Below are 19,545 nucleotides of genomic sequence, written 5' to 3' on the forward strand. Positions count from 1 at the left end.
TGCATTCTCTGAGCCATCCCACATGAATTTAATTAGTGAGTTTTGACCATTCTGCAAAATATGGATTAAGGCGTAAGGTAGGGAAAGACTTTAAATAGTCACTGAAATAATGCATATATTTAAAGTTACCTCTCTTGTAGCTGTTCGTCACGCTTACTTCTTTTATTTAATGATGAGAAAAATGTGACACATTGGGAAGACACATCTTGAAAATCGTATGGATAAAGTTTTGTAACAATCTAGTACAAAGCAAGTGAACGTACAACGATAATTCCTATGAAGACGGAGGCAGTATTTTCATGGCAAACAGAAGAATGTGACATGCACTGTGCGCCTTGCAGGGTTGTATTCCAACAACTGCATTAGACTTTTGTCAACTGAAATTCGGTCATTATTTTAAGGGAATCAATAGATTGTCTGGTTGACAATGCAACCTTTGCGCTTATCAATATTATCACGGTGTCCCAGTTTTCCGGAGTGTTTGAATAGCACAGTTATCTGTAGAACCACTGTCCGAAGGCCACTGTTTTCTCCGGCTAACGACGGTGACTGAAATTGAAATTGTGTATCCAGCTGAGATATATACCTTACTCTGCCCCGACTTGATAATTCTAGATTAGGAAGTAAACTAAATTTAGAATACACTTTTGAAACTCGGACCTCTTGAAATGAAGCATTATCTGAGACGTTGTACTTGAGCCTTAATTCTGGTGCGTCAAACACCTTTGATTCCTATATATATGTATGCGTATGTGTATATGCATATATAATGTGATCTTATACGTCAAGCAGGGTTAATATTATTACAAACTCTTTTCATCTGGATAGCGTAATTCTCGGTAGTCTTCATCCTAGTTAACGGTTGGAGCAGACAAACATAACCTTATCATAGGGGAAAATGTTGGTAGCTCAGGTAGCGTAGATGATGGTCGTGGGCTTGTTCGCTGAGCTGGGCAATTTGGTTGCAAACGTTTCATCACCAATCCAGATGACATCATCAGTGCGTAGTTGTGCGTAGCGGTGGGTCAGTGGAACACTTCAACAGCTTCCGTTTTGTGTTAATGCACCAATCTATTTTCAAAATCTACAGCTTATCACCCCACCAGCAAACAATGCACCGATAATTGGTGTCGTCATAACCTGGCGCTGAGCGTAACATTTCTGCCTGGGTTTGTAATGAAAGCCTAACTTCCTCGAAGTTGGACAGAAAAGTGGTGTACTTAAGACTGTAGCAGTGTCTATTGTTAGATGTTGATTAACGTGGAATATTTTGCATTCCCTTACTCTAAATAACCTCCGAGCAGCTTATCATCCTGAGTTGATCAAAGGCATAGGTATATATGTCAATTTTAATAACAGGTCAGGTTTATTCCAATCAGATGGCAAACTACTATTAGGATGCGAGTTGGAGACCTCCACACCAAGCTACGGTAAACGGCACTAACAAGAATTAAGTTAGTGAGGGCAACTTCGGTCGAGCCAATGGAAAAAACGCTGATAACTGACAGCTGAAGTTATACGCCAACCTTCATGATTACGTTCAAGGTACGCTTAGAGCACGTTAGAGGTATTTTGTTTTAGGATACTTCAGAAAATTGTGGCCATTATTGCTTTTGCATGACAAGTTTTGAATATGTTCACAATTTGGCGAGCAGTGGAACGCAACTCATCAGCAGATGACAGTGGAAAACGTCGTAATTTCTAGAATCCAATTAATCATGCTGTTTTAGACGCCGGTGGGCATTAGCTTGATTTTAAAATCTAAATGTTGCATTCAGAACCCTGACCAGGATAATTATTGATCCAAAGGTAATCGCACATTGTGCGATAAATCATTCGTTGAGTTCTCCGGTAGCCGATTTCACGACCAAAATGTTACAGTATGCCTGGAAATTCCTCAACTCCGGTAGGTATTCCAGAGCTATAGGCATGCGCAATCTGGTGACAGAACTATTCATCAACAAATGTGGATAAATCAATCCCACGAACTCCTCATTAAAACAGTAGACCGCAGCAATCGAAACTACAATTATCCTAGGTTATGAAATTCTAAATTCTCTCTGGACTTCCCCTTATCCTCACAATTTTGTAATATGTTAGTGAGTGATCGTCGCAGTATCTCCGAATCCACTAAATATACGTTATTCGACGGCATATTTTTGTTCTGGAATCAGGCCAGAGTTAATGAGAAAAGGCTTGATTCATGCAAAACCCCATTTAAATGTCAGCAATGACACGTTTACTTGGTTTTATGCCTGTCATACGTAATACTATTGATGTTTGAATTGAAAATTATACTACATGCTCCTGTATTCTCCGCGTAAAATTTCATAACACAGCTTGCTGCCACGTTGAGCCTCTCTGGAGTTAGGATAATTCATATATTGTGAGCCAGTAGTTAGGTTCGAATTCCACCTGCCCAGAATGGTTCCCGTTAAAAAGAATCCAAGTCAATTGGTTGGATGCCGCAGTCAACAGTGATGATTTGTTCATCAAGGAAAATATGTGGAACAAATTTAACCTCTATTCGTTTGATGCATGCAAGTAGTAAGCGCACAAGAGTTTCCAGATTTCCCAGAGAGAAGGACAAGTGCCGTAAGAACAACATCATTGGAAATCTAGAAAGCTATCTGGTCAATCACAAATGCGCGCTCACTGTTAAAAACTAAACACAACTTTGGGTTTTTATGAATGATTTGGATGTCGGAAACACAGAGTAGTTGCGAAGTGCACTTTTAGTTAGCAAACTAGGCCGCCCCTGAAAGAAGCTGTCTGCCGACAAACCAGCTTTTACGCAGAAAATCTTTCCAGTATTTGATAAAGCAATGTTGGCTATGCTTTTAAAGTTTGACCCGTTGTCTACCACGTACTCCGTATTTTTATATTCTTTAGGCGTCTCACAAACTCATTGGGCTTGGCGGTTAGCGCAATTTATTGGATACCCTAAAACATGTCAAAAGATTATTGATCATGTGGATGGCATCCGTGCTTCAACGTTTCGGGTCACATGCATACTAGGTTTATTTACAGAACATCAATTGTGATCTGCACTAGTAGCACAACCAGTAATATTGTGCGTTTTGTATTATAATCTTTGGAATTATTACATCGTATACCCAGTACTCTCATGTTGAGATCCCTGGTTAGTTGATCAGTGCCATTGGGCTAATATTTTAAGGCGATGAAGTATTTTGTTGCTCAGAAACCTTTATCTTTCTGGAGATTACCAGTCACACAATATTTTGTGATAATCATTAGCAGTATAGAAGTTGCACACGTATGTGGGAGCAGTCTGAATAGTTGTACTACGTATGCTTTCACTCGTTTCCTTTTACGTCAAAATAATATACGTGTTTATCGAGAGAGGAAGGACTGGGACATCCTGTTTTTGCACCTTGCGCAAAAACGAAAACGCCATGATATTGGAGTTACAAACTATCTCCTGGTGTTTCAACTCTTTGTGCAATCCAAATCGCTGTGTGAACCTGATGTTTTCAAAAGCATACAAGCAAATCTGGACAATCTAATTCATAAACACCGCGATCAGGAAAAATATTTTACTAGGCGCTTGGATGTGTCAAAGATTTTGCTCGTGTCCATTTATCAATGCGCAATTGGCCTGAGTGTAACTCGGGTGGCTGATTGGATGCGTGTCCTTTGGTTTGCCTCCGTGCATATCTATCGTTTAATAAAGCAGATATTTGTTTTTGAGATGACCGGACATGGGGCGTTATTTGCTTACCCATTACAAGGCCGATTGTATGCAATACACCGGTATGCTTATCCACCTAATTTTTAATCCATTTAAACTTGAAATGCCGGCAGCGGGGACGGAGTCCGAAACCACGCGGGGAACCCTTCTCGCTCGAACATGTGTTTGACTGATGCGATATAATTTCAAAATTAGAAACGGTTGGCGCTAACAACCTTGTGAGCACTTTCAAGATTGACATAAAATGATAAATCACGTGAGGGGATCTCTGGTGGCACAGATTGCGATTAAATGCGTGTTAAATACTTGGGTACTCACCGATAAGAATATGAACATTGTGGTACTTGGCGTTGGTAATGTGGTGAAATATTGTTAGCTCGGGTGATTTTATTGGTTGTTGATCAGATACTTGGCGTGTGATATCTAACTCTAGTTGTTGCAATATCTGCATGCTTAGGACAGCAAAATAACGGCATAGAAATTTCATGCCAGTAAACAGCATACCATCGACTTGTAGACAATCTAATGCGAAGATTTATCAAAGATGGTTGTCGTATAATAATGTGTGTTGGTGAAGTCACCCATACGTGAAGCTGATGATATATCAATTGTGTAAGCTTCTTAATTTCTGGGAATAAAGATTTCATTTTTCATCATTTGGCTTTCCAGGAATCATAGTGGAGGAGTATATCAACACGTTTCAGATAGATCTCCATCATTTGCTGACATCACAAGTATGCTGACACGCTGAAAATGAAATATAATATTATTATTTTAAAGATATGAAAACGTCGGTAAAATAGGTTGTTAGTGAACCACATGACATCGGATATAATCCTCATCTATTATACATGGCTTAAAATGGTATCATCCTGCTTAACAGCGATGAATTAGAAGACCTAGTGAAATAACATGTCTGCACAGTGAAGTACACTGACCTAATTTGATGAATGAACTTTTCATTAAAACTATTAAAAATTCCAGGTACTAGTTTTGCTTACATTCTGAGGATAACGTGGAGACTGTACATGTGATTTTATCTTAGGGGAATATTTGTAGTTCTGCTGGTTTAAAAAAGAATAACCCTAGTTCAACCTTATAAGCCTAGAAGTTAGACTGGTTACGCCTGAATTCATAAACTAAGCTGGTGGAATTTTATGTATAATGATACCTCCAGTGTGTGTTCAATGTGTCGCATTTAGTATCCTAAACACGTAATATGTCCAAAAGTGTCAACGAAAGAGAGAGCAGATTTCTCCTTACTGCACACTAACATTCGGCAAATTTTTCAACGTCAACTCGGAGGCATGATCAAACAGTCTGAGTATAATGCATAAATACCGTGCCGTTCTCCACCTACTGTATTGCTTCCAATAGCCAGTGTAGGCAGCGCAAACACCGTAAGATAACTTCTTCCAGGCACACATTGCGCCATGTGGTATATTCGTGCTGCTCTAAACGGTAAGCAAACTAATGTATATCAGGAACGCCGTCAACCATGCTTATCCAAAGTTTATAGGCACAAATTTGAGTTCAACCAAATGTTTACGCTCAGCTGAGTTTTGTGGATATATTATGTCGGAATTTGGAAACCGCATACAAAGAGACTAGAATAAAACGTGTAAACTAGAGGGCGACATGACAACCGCCTTCTTGTGGACAGTGATAACAACGATGACATTCTGGTAAGCGCCTTTCACTTGTCCGTTTTCACCAAAATCTTGCGTCAATAGTGATGTTTTCTACAAGGATAAAAACAAACATTGCAAAGGGAAAATAGTGTATAAGACTCGTAATGTATCGCCCCAGAAAAGAGCCAAAAAATTGCTCTTATGCCACGAATTTTAAGTTTGATTCAATTTACCGAAATATTTTCAAAAATGTTCAGATATTTTATCCATATCAAATGTACGAATGCGATTTGGTTGCTATAAGCGCCCAAACTTCTGGTGGGTAAACTTTCTTATGTTAGTACGTTTTCTACAAAAATTTGCTGATTCGCCGTGTGGTTATATCTGTGAGCGTGTCGGTGCATTGGCCTAATGAATCAACATATATAAAGGAACTGGTATTTTGATGCAGAATATCCGAATCCAAATAAAACTAACGTCCTACAACGTTTTCCCGGAACCGATACACAAACGTTTCCAAAAGTACCAGTAACCACCGGCCAACTGATTCCGGCAACACACGTTGCCCGCAGCCTTAAGTGAGTAATCATATCGGCCCTCAAGCATGCATTGAAAACTTCAAGTTGAATCTGATTCAAACTTGATACTTTACGATGATAATGCTACCCTCATTTTACTTCAAAATAGAATGGTGAACATAATAATTACAGTGGATTCAATTACCATATAATGAATTACACAGCAGTGGTAGCACACGGTGGCGTTCAAAGTAAGTCAATAAATAACCACCGTCCAAAGGGACAAAATATTAAGCAAATTATCTGGATACCTCCAAATAGGGGCGACGGAAGGTATGAATCAAGAAAGATTGTTGTTTATTAATGCGTATACAGACTGAAATACAGTCTGAAATGCAGTTTTTCCTGTTAGAATGCATCCGAATAAGTGCAATTTCTAAGTCGAATTCCACAAATCATTAGTATTCCAGAGACATTTACCAAAAAATTTAGGAAGACAGCAAATGTGCATGCATCACTTGGGGTTTAATAAACACTGTTGAACAAAAATGTTGAGTTTCGAGTAAACCTCTTTAATACTAGAAAAACAAACATACCTGCTACAAATTGAATTATTATATTCCTGAGAATTTTTAATAAACCACACTGATAAGTGCACGTTCTCATACGCCAGTGTTTCAAGTACTCAATTTTTACATTCAATTTACCGTAAAATATTCTGTTACTATTTCAAGGAAGTATCTCACACTGATGTAGAATTTACTGCTTGTGTGTGATTTCGATGATGCAAGTCTAAATTCTAGCTCAGCTGCAGATGTATAACATTCTTGCGGGATTCCTAGCTTTCTTCAAGAGACAATGTAACAATAACGTCACTTCATTATTGTGATATGAGGCGTTTATAATATACTTGATCGCATAATATTATACGCGGATTAGCTCACCAGAATTAATCGACTGTCGTGCGCTCACCGATATCCATGCCAATTTACTACACATTCGATTCCGGCTTATGGTTCTCGATGGACACATTTATACCTCTTTTATGCAAAACTGCCGAAAGGAACGCAGCAAATCCGTTAGTATTTTACTTTTCTGCTGAATTATGGTTTATGGTGCACGTGAGCGGTGAATAATTTTGGACTTTATTTAGTTCTATCTCATCATCAGTAATATCCTCAAGGTAAAATATGGCATCTGATATTGTCAGACTGGTTACATCTTTCAGATGGTTGTAAAGTAACACTGTATATACGTGGTATTTACTAAATCCTACGCTGTTACGTTATACGTTGGGTTAGTATTTCGTCTGATGTACAAGCTCTGCTTATCGTTTAAGCTTTAGTGTTCTATTTCAGTGTGTTTACATCCACATGTTTGCTGGGCGAGGAATACGATTTCGTGGTATGCTGATGTTAAATGTTAACTACAGGTAGCGTATATCCAGTTAGCTATTTTCTAACAGTGCGAATGCTACTGCATTATCATCGAGCATGTTTGAGATAAATTCCAAAAATTATGATCCTTCAACCCAGCTGTCACCCAGTTAACTGGCCTATTATACTTGAGGTCACAGATCGTTTGCATCTTTTACTTTCCAAAGAGTGGAACCACCGTTAGATAAACCACACCTATTAGTGTTCAGGCTGAGATATATTTAAAGTGGAAAGTATTTTGGCTGACGTTTTACGGCTGCAGCAGTTGCAGAATTAAAAGTCTTAGCACGCTCCAGAAAAGCGTGCGTTCTACCCGGGTGGTAAGACATCCCATGTTGTACTTGTTTCCATCCTGAGCAATTAGGCTTCTGAACTACGTATGCAAACCATTCCCGGGCCATTAGTCATCCGCTGTTCTCCGAAATGCTCAATAGTCTTAGTTTCATCGTAAGAAGAATCTTATATCAGCTCCGCAATGCAGTTGAATTTATTTGTGGCGAATAAATGTAGTATGATTCAGTTAATGTGAGCAAATATTGGCCCTAAGGATGTCAACCAACTGGATGTCAGGTTCATATCGATTGCTGTCAGCATCAGCATGATTTGGAATACCATTTGCATAGCCAAACCTGATGGTATAAAAATGTGTAAAAATACTGAAACTGAACTCAATAATTGTTCGCTAGAAGGCAAGCTAACACTTAATATAGCCTGGATAGCAATATAAATATTTTCGGCTCATTGCAGCTGAACGGAAGATGTTCTTCTTGGAGTAAATTCATAAACGAGTTCCTTCATAAAATAACAAACAACAAACGTTGCTACACAGAGTCTGAAGGACTGGACATTAACGCCGCACCAGATGGCTTGAAAGTGGTGCTTCGTGCGAAGCACGAAGTTGACATTTTCCAGTAATAAAATACCAGCCCTGATGCTTCCAGGCGCGTTTTGATTGATTCGCTCCACTGGAAGGAGGAAATTGTGCTTAAAGATTCCACACTATTGTGCCACTTAAATTAGCAGGAAAAGTAGCGCAGAGGAATCTCGAGAACCTATAAAAAACCCCAATGCTATCTAATCACTATGAATCACGCATGCTGTCGTTCCATAGAGTACCCGAAGATTACAATAAAATGTGGCTTATTATAGAAGCAACGATATCAACTTGCTTTCTGCGTTTGAGAAGACTGATTTTGAAAATAATCGCTAGTATAATTCGTCGCTTTGATGAGTCATTTTGCACCTTCTAAGCCTGTACCACCTTTGGCTCACAAGAATGCTTAAAGCAAGCTGCCCTTCTCACTCATTGTATTTGGGTTTTTTTTATTGTCCCGAAAATTATCAGTTAGCTTGTTCATTCTGCTAATCTGGTATGAGATAATTTTCTTATGCATTCTACCTAAGACTCTTCACAGAACAAGACTCAACCACAACTAATATGAGAGCAACACAATCCGATTCGGTTGATAAAATGAACCGACTGGTCAAATTACCAGTTAAATGTACAGCGTTTCTTAAACTATATCTGTTTCAGATTGATTAGTTTTCTTTGATGTGAAGTTAAACATTTGATCATGGAAAGCGTCAGACAAAAATCTTCCTCTAATTATTGGAAGAAAAGTCTGTGCTTTGGGCGCGTCAAAGTGCGGGGTGCTTAGCAATTTTTACGTTTACAGAGAGTCATGCATACCCGAGTGAGCTTGTTAATCCTATACAAAAGAATGCGTTTTTCGTTGGTTGTGGAGGCGCTTGAATTGTCAGGTTCATATCGATTGCTGTCAGCATCAGCATGATTTGGAATACCATTTGCATAGCCAAACCTGATGGTATAAAAATGTGTAAAAATACTGAAACTGAACTCAATAATTGTTCGCTAGAAGGCAAGCTAACACTTAATATAGCCTGGATAGCAATATAAATATTTTCGGCTCATTGCAGCTGAACGGAAGATGTTCTTCTTGGAGTAAATTCATAAACGAGTTCCTTCATAAAATAACAAACAACAAACGTTGCTACACAGAGTCTGAAGGACTGGACATTAACGCCGCACCAGATGGCTTGAAAGTGGTGCTTCGTGCGAAGCACGAAGTTGACATTTTCCAGTAATAAAATACCAGCCCTGATGCTTCCAGGCGCGTTTTGATTGATTCGCTCCACTGGAAGGAGGAAATTGTGCTTAAAGATTCCACACTATTGTGCCACTTAAATTAGCAGGAAAAGTAGCGCAGAGGAATCTCGAGAACCTATAAAAAACCCCAATGCTATCTAATCACTATGAATCACGCATGCTGTCGTTCCATAGAGTACCCGAAGATTACAATAAAATGTGGCTTATTATAGAAGCAACGATATCAACTTGCTTTCTGCGTTTGAGAAGACTGATTTTGAAAATAATCGCTAGTATAATTCGTCGCTTTGATGAGTCATTTTGCACCTTCTAAGCCTGTACCACCTTTGGCTCACAAGAATGCTTAAAGCAAGCTGCCCTTCTCACTCATTGTATTTGGGTTTTTTTTATTGTCCCGAAAATTATCAGTTAGCTTGTTCATTCTGCTAATCTGGTATGAGATAATTTTCTTATGCATTCTACCTAAGACTCTTCACAGAACAGGACTCAACCACAACTAATATGAGAGCAACACAATCCGATTCGGTTGATAAAATGAACCGACTGGTCAAATTACCAGTTAAATGTACAGCGTTTCTTAAACTATATCTGTTTCAGATTGATTAGTTTTCTTTGATGTGAAGTTAAACATTTGATCATGGAAAGCGTCAGACAAAAATCTTCCTCTAATTATTGGAAGAAAAGTCTGTGCTTTGGGCGCGTCAAAGTGCGGGGTGCTTAGCAATTTTTACGTTTACAGAGAGTCATGCATACCCGAGTGAGCTTGTTAATCCTATACAAAAGAATGCGTTTTTCGTTGGTTGTGGAGGCGCTTGAATTTCGCCAGTGACCATGAGTACTAATTGCTCTGAGAAAAACGTTCGCAACCTGTTGTAAGTTGCCATGCATGACCACGTTTGTTATAAACGCAAAAAACGTTTTCCGTGTCGAATGTTTTGTGTGATATCTATGATACCAATTTTTAGGATGATGCACAAGGGCCCCTTCGGGAGTGAGGCGTCTCAAGCCTCATGTATCGGAAAAACTGCTGATGTGGCGCATGTCAAAATGTGGTATATTTTAACATAACTGGAAATAGAGCTTTAAAAGTGAAGCAGAACCTGAGCTTCACGGTAGTTCGGCTCGCGACCATCCCGCTTTACAAAAAAGTTCAAGTATTTGCATATCTTATGTTTAACTTCTTCATTGCTTGCAGCTGGCAATTAGCATCCCTTACTTGCTTAATTTTAGTAGTTTTTTGCGTGCTCTGCAAAGTTAGATGAAGTTGACAACATCACGGACACAACATCGTTTCTATGCGGTACCGTTGAAATTTTGGAGATTTATGTTAAAAGTGATATTTCCTATAAGGAAATACACCTTGTGAGTGCTATGCTGGAAGTTCTGTTTTGATTCCAATATCAGTGATTTTAATGATGCTGGCGTTCATTATTCAAGTGCGACCATGCATAGATAAATCACTTCATGCCTAGTCAGGTTAGGCTGAAAATGAAACTTTCTGGAAGAGGTTTTATTTAACTTATTCACAAACAACTGCACACTGCAAAATTGTGTTCAACGGCCAATTGCATAAGTGGATATTTCAATTGTTTGCTGAGGTTTGCAAGTTGGTTGCCTGGTTTTGTCACTAGTTTAGTCACACTATACATGGCAAGACCTGAACAACACGACTCACAGATGAACTGCGCCGTAGTGCTTTTGATTTAAACACTTATGTGAAAAACCTATATTCACTGCAGGATGACAACACCAGGGTGGCCTTTTGGGAAACTTTGCTTTGGCCATTTGACCATATGTCGTGGAAGCAAATTTCGGTGAATTCGCCTAAAAATTCAACATGACAGATCATCATTAAGCAAGAGTTGAGTTCTAGCGACAGAATGGTACCAAGCGTGAAATAATGAAAGGAGCTTTAGTCGAAATCTGCAAGTTTGAATTGGAAGAGGGAAACCAACCCCAAGGACAAAATTAACGGGCTAAAATATACGCGTCAATTAGTACCTAGCATTACGGAATATTCATGTAGACTTGATTATCTGATTACAGTTTGCCAGAAGACGATTAAAGCGATTTTCCAGTCATTTTGGTGAGTAAGTAAGCTAACTTGTTATCATGCATGACAGTGTGTAATGCAATGTTCAGTGTTCAAAATGGGGTTTTCTGCGCGTGTGGTTGGACCTTGTAGTAAACGGATTTGCCTATTCTGGTGATTCATATGTGATTCTATCAATGACATTCACAGTGAGTCCAAAACGAAAGATGTGACAAGGTGCAGCAAGAACTTGTTCTATGCCTCAGAGCTGGACGACTCAAGTTAATGTGACAATTTAAATGACATGCGAATGCTAAAATCTACAACCCCAGTATGCGTTGTCAAGATTGTCTTTCAAAGGCAATAAAACAACACCACGAAATTTGTTCTACAGTTGGAAAATCGAACCATTATTTTCATTATAAAATACACCCGATAACTTCTTCAGTATTTTACGTTTTTTGCTGACAAAATGTGTTCATCACAATGGTCACTTAAATCGAAAGTGTTAAACAACTGTCATTCTACCGCTGCTACTAAATATAGACCTTTTTTCAATAATGACATTCAGAGTTCAGTGATTGGCGTAAAAACAACCATTATGATCAATATGAATGGACAATGGAAGCACTGAGAACTACAGAAGCGCTTGAAAAACCAAGGTTGAGTGATGTTAGCATATCCGGATGCATATTTATGTTCCTGCCGCGTCCATATTTGACATAACGCCCAACCGTCAGCGTCACATCTTTTATATACAGAACTCATCTGGACAAATCATTTGTGTTAACCCCTGTATCAAGTACAACATGGGCACCATGACGACTGTTAACAAAATTTATCTGTAGACCACTCCTAAATCAATAATGAAAAACCGAAAAAAAAACAAAATGGTTGCAATTTGAGGAGTTTCCCTGTGATTTAAGGCACTATATTTGCGCCGTTTAATAAACCTTTCTATCTTGAGTTCAAAAAACCGACAACCGGAACCCAAAATAGCTGAATAAGCCGGTTTGTATTCAAGTGCAAAATGTGCATACTTAAAAAAACATTTGCCAGCCAGCCTTTATGTCAAAGCTGCTGTTCAAAAGCGGCAGTCGATTCCACCTTCAATTGAAAATAGGTGTTCGTACAGTCTTCAGTTATAGGCAATGTATCACTCCGCTTTAGTGTGGGGTAGCGCTTGATATGAACGACAATTATTGTGTAGTGTGAAACCAAACGTTGTGCAGAAATTGTAACACGCACCAACTTTTTTAGGATTGGACGAACAACATCCTATTTTTTCTCCCTGCGTGAACTTTGTGCTCTTGACTTTATGCGCATTTCAGAGTGAGACTACCGCTACCTCTTGTGGTCACAATAAAAACCAATTTATAACACAAGAATATGATTAATCTTCTCGAAAATTGCATCAAAGCCTCCTACCCAAAATGCATTGTTGGAAACTGGGCATAGTGTGTGCTTAAATTTGCGTTTCTCTCAAGAATTTAACAGTATTGTCACCGGCTATCTTAGGGGATATTTTTTGTTTGGTGATGTTGCAGACCATATTTATAGGTTGCCCTGCGAAGTCCAGAACATTCATTTATGGTGTCATTGATTTGAAACAAAAACTAAATCAGCTGAAAAGGCATTTTGCACAGGAATTTTCAAGGCCAAGCACCTGATGTAAGTGTGTCATTTTGTTTTGTCGTGACCGTTCACTTTATGAGCACAAGCTTACATAACTAGAGCAGGAGTTGCGCTTTCCACAGATGACCAAAATCTGGCTATTTTTATAATCTAACTAGTCGAATATAACCCGTGATCGTGATATATGACTTCCTCGGCATGCCTTAAGTTATTGGTTTTTCACATTTTCGAATAGTCTTTATGTTAACGATGGCACGAATAGCTTTCTAACTACAATATCCAGACTGGTGGTTATGTTTTCCATCTAATGTATATTCCTCGCCGACTTTGGATGTTGCTCATTAATAACTTCTCAGAAAATATTTCCAGTAAGTGAAGGTTTAGTTATAAAAAATACACTTAGTATCAGGATATTAGCAAAAAGTTACTTTTACGAAAACCTAAATTACTTCAGACAACGAACTTAGATCGGCTTTTTGGTCTCCTTTCGAACTAGCCCTTACTGATAGGTCACAACCATCAAGACTCCTTGCTCGCCCATTACCAAAAGATTTTCAATCAACAGCTAATGTGTAGATGGTTATGGACTGCATCACGGATCACAAAACGTTTGGTACTTCTAATATTTTAATGGGAATGTTCGGGGTTTCCGTTGCCAAATCTTAACACAGAAACGGCTGCCACTTACTCCGTTTACGCGGTGGGCTTGAAGCAGCATACCAGCTAAACCTTGCTGATTGTGTTGTTGATTGTGATATTGCTGAACAGTCTCCTTTTCCAACAGCGTCATTTGAGTAATGAAAAAAATAATAGAATATGTTTGAGATGTGCTGGCCCAAAGCAAATTTGATTCACAAAAATGAATATTGGTCAAAGCGTTTGTTCGAGCAAACGGCCCATGGCCGTGTGAAAATGGTAAAAATATTTGCATGTTTACTCAGTTGGTTGTAAAACGTTTTTTTTCGTTTACATATTGAAATTAACTGGATTGTTACGAAGATAAACCACAGTCAACAGGTGCGAACCCGAATTACACCACTTTCTTTGGTTTGTGCACTTATTTGCTCGTGACTTTGACATTAACCTTCCACTGTACACAAAAAACACTGGACTGTTTCATTTGCAATCAAGGAGCAGCTCTTTCTTGAGTTCTCGCCGAATTCCATCCACCCAGCGATCCGTAGCATGTGGAGGAGAATGCAACAGAGATTTCTTTACCCACTGATGCGGCTAACGCTTATAATTTTAGGGCCAGTTTTGCGATACTAAAACTCCTAAGAGGTACAGAAATGGGAAAAATAATTTTTTCACTTGTCAGCGGTGTTTCCCTGCGTGTTTTTCCGTTCGCAGCCTGCGTTTCGGATGAAGAAGGACTGTCACTGAAAAAATGCAACTCACAGACCACAATTCGCAAGTGCCAGTCACATCACAGCAGAAAAAAATATTGACTTTGTATTTTGGAATGAATATTCGATGGTAACAGTTTTCTTTTACATCTTAATTTACGTATTCTCAGTTGCATATAAAATCTATCCCACGCGACTTTCTACCCAAAAACAGCGTCCCCAAATTTTCAATAACTAGATTTTTATCACAGCAGAAAAAAATATTGACTTTGTATTTTGGAATGAATATTCGATGGTAACAGTTTTCTTTTACATCTTAATTTACGTATTCTCAGTTGCATATAAAATCTATCCCACGCGACTTTCTACCCAAAAACAGCGTCCCCAAATTTTCAATAAGACACCTAGATTTTTATTATATATGAACTCCAAACTTGCCCAGAAGAGTGACACTAGCGTTGTTTTTCAACATTTCGTTGACTAAATTTCAACCATTGATATTATTTAACCAATCTACAAATGTGTTATCTGAACCCAGTGATTTGCGCAATTTGGTAGGCTAACAAAGCACTGATACAAAACAGAGCCACATTCGTCTATATACCCATCGGCATGCCTACACTTGCCAACCCCCTCAGCTCATGAAGCACACCCAGGCCTCAAGATTCATATTCCAACTGGTTGTGCTAACCTGTACATTCTCCCTAGAATTGCCGGACTGCTCGTCAGCCAACACGTCCATTTAAGGAGTCATTAATCAACAAGGTATTTGTGTGCCAAAAACGTAAAAGTTGTCCAAAACCTGGGTGAGAAAAAGCTGCGACAGGAAATCGGGGATATGTATATGCACAACCGTTTCTACTTGTTTGCGGTGAAATGCTAATAAAAGTGTAATTGCTAGGGCCATTAATCTGCTGCTCATGACTCATTAGACATTGAAATAAAATGGGTATATATTTGATCAGACAGTTGGTTTTATTTGACCTCCACCAGCCAACAAAGTTGGACCAAGATCCGTCTCAATTACTATTAACGACAGAATCATATAATGTTGGTATGCAACAGATGTCTCACTAAGAAACCCGGAGACGTACTGCAGGCTTTACAAGCAAGTAGTAATAAGTGTAAAGGAAATCGGAAAAGGAGAGAGAAAAGTACTCAAGAAAGGGAATGCTTGCATCGAAAAGGCCATGCAGATCCTAAGTGAAACTTTTAAAAAATCGAGGGAACCCTGGAACATAACTCATGAATGTATATCATAATTCGGTAAGATTGGCAAAAATGACACAGTGAAATGTCTTAGGAATAATAGTCTCATGAGCTGAGGAGACCAAACTGACGGAGCTTTTCAGAATAAGAAACGTTTTCACAAGTGATTAAGTGTTCATTTCACCCTCCAGGTACAGAAACATGATTAATGCCTCGAAGCAACCACAAACGTCTAACATCACAATCAGCAAAATTATTTTCATTTACTAACTAGTGAGATTTGTCTTGAATGTACAATCGCCAGAGGCGCGTCTGAACGTTAACCTGTGCACTCGAATTATATCTAGCTGTTTTGTTATCCGTAGCAAAGCCAGTAGTCAGGCAAGCCTGCCAATATGTGCGTTTCTGTAAACGCTGTATGAACTATTCGGACTTGCGATAGTATGTTGCCATCAAAATTTGTAGACCACTGTATTGTGAGGCCGGGAATTCAGACAATTATTCCAAATATTATAAGATCAACTGTATTTTCAGCCCCCAACCCATAATGTCTTCACTTTGTGGCATTTATAAAAGTCACCAAAGTTAACGGGTAACGCATAGCTGTACATAAAAGAAAAAAACATGAATAGGAGTTTGTCTTCGAAACATGGAAACTACAGAAACTATAATGATTCAGCAATGTGAGAAGCTGTTTTGTGAACTGGATTCAATTCGTATTGTTTATTTATATATTTAAGTATTCTATTTCTTCTGTGGTATTCACAGAACATTGAAGTCTTAAAGGTGGTTCGTTAGCTAAACATAAACCGTACAGCAGACGTTGGGAAAACATAGTGGCCCTTGGGAGACTGAAATTCAAAGTTAACGAAAAATGAACCTAGCGTTTTCTAAACCGAATGCAAAATGTTTCAAACCCAAAGCTGAAAACTAATTGGATCATATCTTCAGCAGTTGTACGGCTCCACAGAGCATCTAATTTTGTTGTAAAGGGAAAAATGATCGATGAACAATGCACAGAATTTTGAGAGAGCAACTTAAATCAAAGTAGTAGATTCTGAAAGATTATTGAGCATGAAGTTGCTGTTTGCTTCCGGTGTTAAGAAACTGCAGGTTGTCTGGATCAACTAATACCAAGAGCTCTTGAAACACTTTGGACTTGAAAAGCTGTGTGGTCGTACCTTGGAACCCAAAGGTGTTTACGAATTTTTCGGTAATATTCAAGTCAGCAAAAGCTTTCCAACGTTGGCTACGGCTTGTTGACTATGTTTGATGTCAATCGAAAAAAGGCGGAATGTTTTCCAATTCGCAGAAATAAAGAGGCTGATTAACACTTGTTGAATTTATGTTACTATCAGCTGATCGAATCTAGGTCCGAAGTCACTCAAAGTAGCGGTAAAACACGGTTGTGTCAATTCGTCCCTTGTTGTTTCTTGTTGATCAACCAGCCTGGGAATGTTTAAGACAAAACATCGCAAATATAGAAAATTGGTGCGTGTTAATGTTGCATTCGCGATAGTACTCCAATTAGAGGTTGTCCAAATAATGTGGTAGAGTCCAGGCTTTCAGACTTTATAGTTGATAGGATTCCAACTTGCCATAATGACATATTATATGTGCGCAAATTGCCATTGCTTATTCAATTGTGTAAACATTTTGAGCACCCAAAGTATGCCTGTAGGTAAATAAGAAGTTAGCATATTTTTAGTGGAACATTAATTAGATGATACACGCGCTGCATTCAGGCATATAAATCCGGCTGATTTTACCAGCGCTAATTATGTAAGGTAACTTGTTCTCTTTAAATGCCTGAACTTCCTATTTCTCAATTCCTTACAAACAAGATTATGGGGTGTTGTTTGGGTGTGCTTAAACGCAGGATGAGAGAAGGTAGAGACATTTAAATGGAAATATATTGTGGCCTAACTATGTTTCCCAAAAGACAGTCCGTACTGTTGAGTTAGGTTGAAGCGTAGTTTTCATTTTGCTTAATTTAATAAGACACCCGAGGGATAAGGGAAACGTCTCCGAAATCATCCGTAATGTACACAGACTAGTCTGGTACTGAAGTCTGCACATGCCAGAAGGCATCATCACTTGTCATACTATCGTTAATGGGCCAAAGAACACTTTTGCTAACTGCTCAATACCTTTCTGCTCCGTCGCACAGGGGTATCCCTTCTGCAGTCATGAAATGCCGAACATAGTCGACTGGGCATATCGCTCGAGAAAACATGTGATGACAGTTGGATTCAAGACCCTTCTCCATTTTCATTGTGTTTTCAAGTCCTATAGCCCATGTTAGAGACTTTGGCAAACAACAGGTTCGTCCAAAAGTTTTCTGTTGTTTGATTTCGAGTGTTCTCCCGGAAACGGACCAAGTTTCTCATAATCGCTTCCTCAATTTTTAGCAAAATTTGTGATAAGACGCAAGAGAATTTCTGTAGTCTGAGACGTCAGCTTTCGACTTTTGTCAGTCTGTATCTTTATTTTACATTACGCAAACAACCTTCACCTATTTATGTAGATGGTGTTTAGACCAATTTAGCTGGCAAAGAAGGTAACGAAATCACGGTAGCAAAGCAGATTCTGAATGAACCAAGAACGAGGAAATTTTCGGAAACCTAAATCTTAGGTGAGGTGTTACACATCAAAAAGCAAAGATGTTTCAACTTTGATGTACAGATACCTATTAAAACTCCAAAAACAGGTTTCATCCATCATACTTAAATACGACGATCAGTTGATGACAGATCGAAAAATTTTTTGTCCAACGTAGACCGCAGCGGCTGTTCGTGGAAACGATTAAACATATCCAAAGAGCGGGAGTTAGCCTATTTGCAAATCACACTTTAATTATATTGACTGATGGAACACATGACAGGTCGCACTAGTACTAAATATTTGATGTTGTTTGATGCAACTACCAGTGAACAAACGGATATAATCTGATGTTTGAAGCCAGGAATACGTGAGAGAAACTGACGTTGACAAAATGTTGATGGGGAACGCCCTGAAGTTTTCAAACGGCATAACCTGCACACAACATTAAACATTTCGGATCCAATGCACACTTTAATAGCTGGTATCAGTGAATGTAATTAGCGTGTGCGCTTTTAGCTTAATGTTACACAGACCGTCAGATCAAAGCAAGTCTCATTCTCTTTAGTATTATTGATTTTAGTAGGAATTTGAACGAGTACAGCGAAGCTCAACATCTTCCTCTGAGAACCTGAACGAGTAAACCCTCGACATACAAATATCTGATTTTTTCGGATCGGAATTTTGAAGGAAATTTTGCTGCGTAAGATGCCTCGGTATAAGCTCCGGAGAGCTACTAGTCTTAGAAGATCCGGCAGCTAAATATTTTGCACCTTACGAGTGACGCTCTAAACTGAGGCCTATTTACAGTAACTGATAATTAACTAATGCCCATAATGACGGAACTGATTACAGAGATGCTAAGTAGTAAATTATAACTTTAACTCACCAGGACTGTGCACATGAACTAAACTAAATGAGAGAAAACACTACTAGGTGTTGACTATTGAATTATCACGAAATGGACTGGTTTAAGTCCCTTAGTGGAAAGCATTCTATTTGCTTCTATGCATTTTTCAAAGCTGAGTATAATATCATTGCACAACTATTGTTGTACAAAACAGAATCACTTTTAAAAATACTCCAAAGTGAACCTATTAGTGGCATAATTGCGATTTTAGTGTTGTTAGGATGATTCAGATAATAGTTAATAAATGGCTTCAGGATGACACTGATGATTCCTCTGGGTCTCGTTTTTGGTCAAACTGAGAAGCTGTTCGTCATATGTGACGCAGCCTTACGTAGACGGTTTTTCCCTACTGATATTGCGACCAAACCAAACCACAGAAACTTAATT

The sequence above is a fragment of the Opisthorchis viverrini genome (assembly GCF_000715545.1).
Source record: "Opisthorchis viverrini unplaced genomic scaffold opera_v5_109, whole genome shotgun sequence".
Classification (NCBI taxonomy): Eukaryota; Metazoa; Platyhelminthes; class Trematoda; order Opisthorchiida; family Opisthorchiidae; genus Opisthorchis; species Opisthorchis viverrini.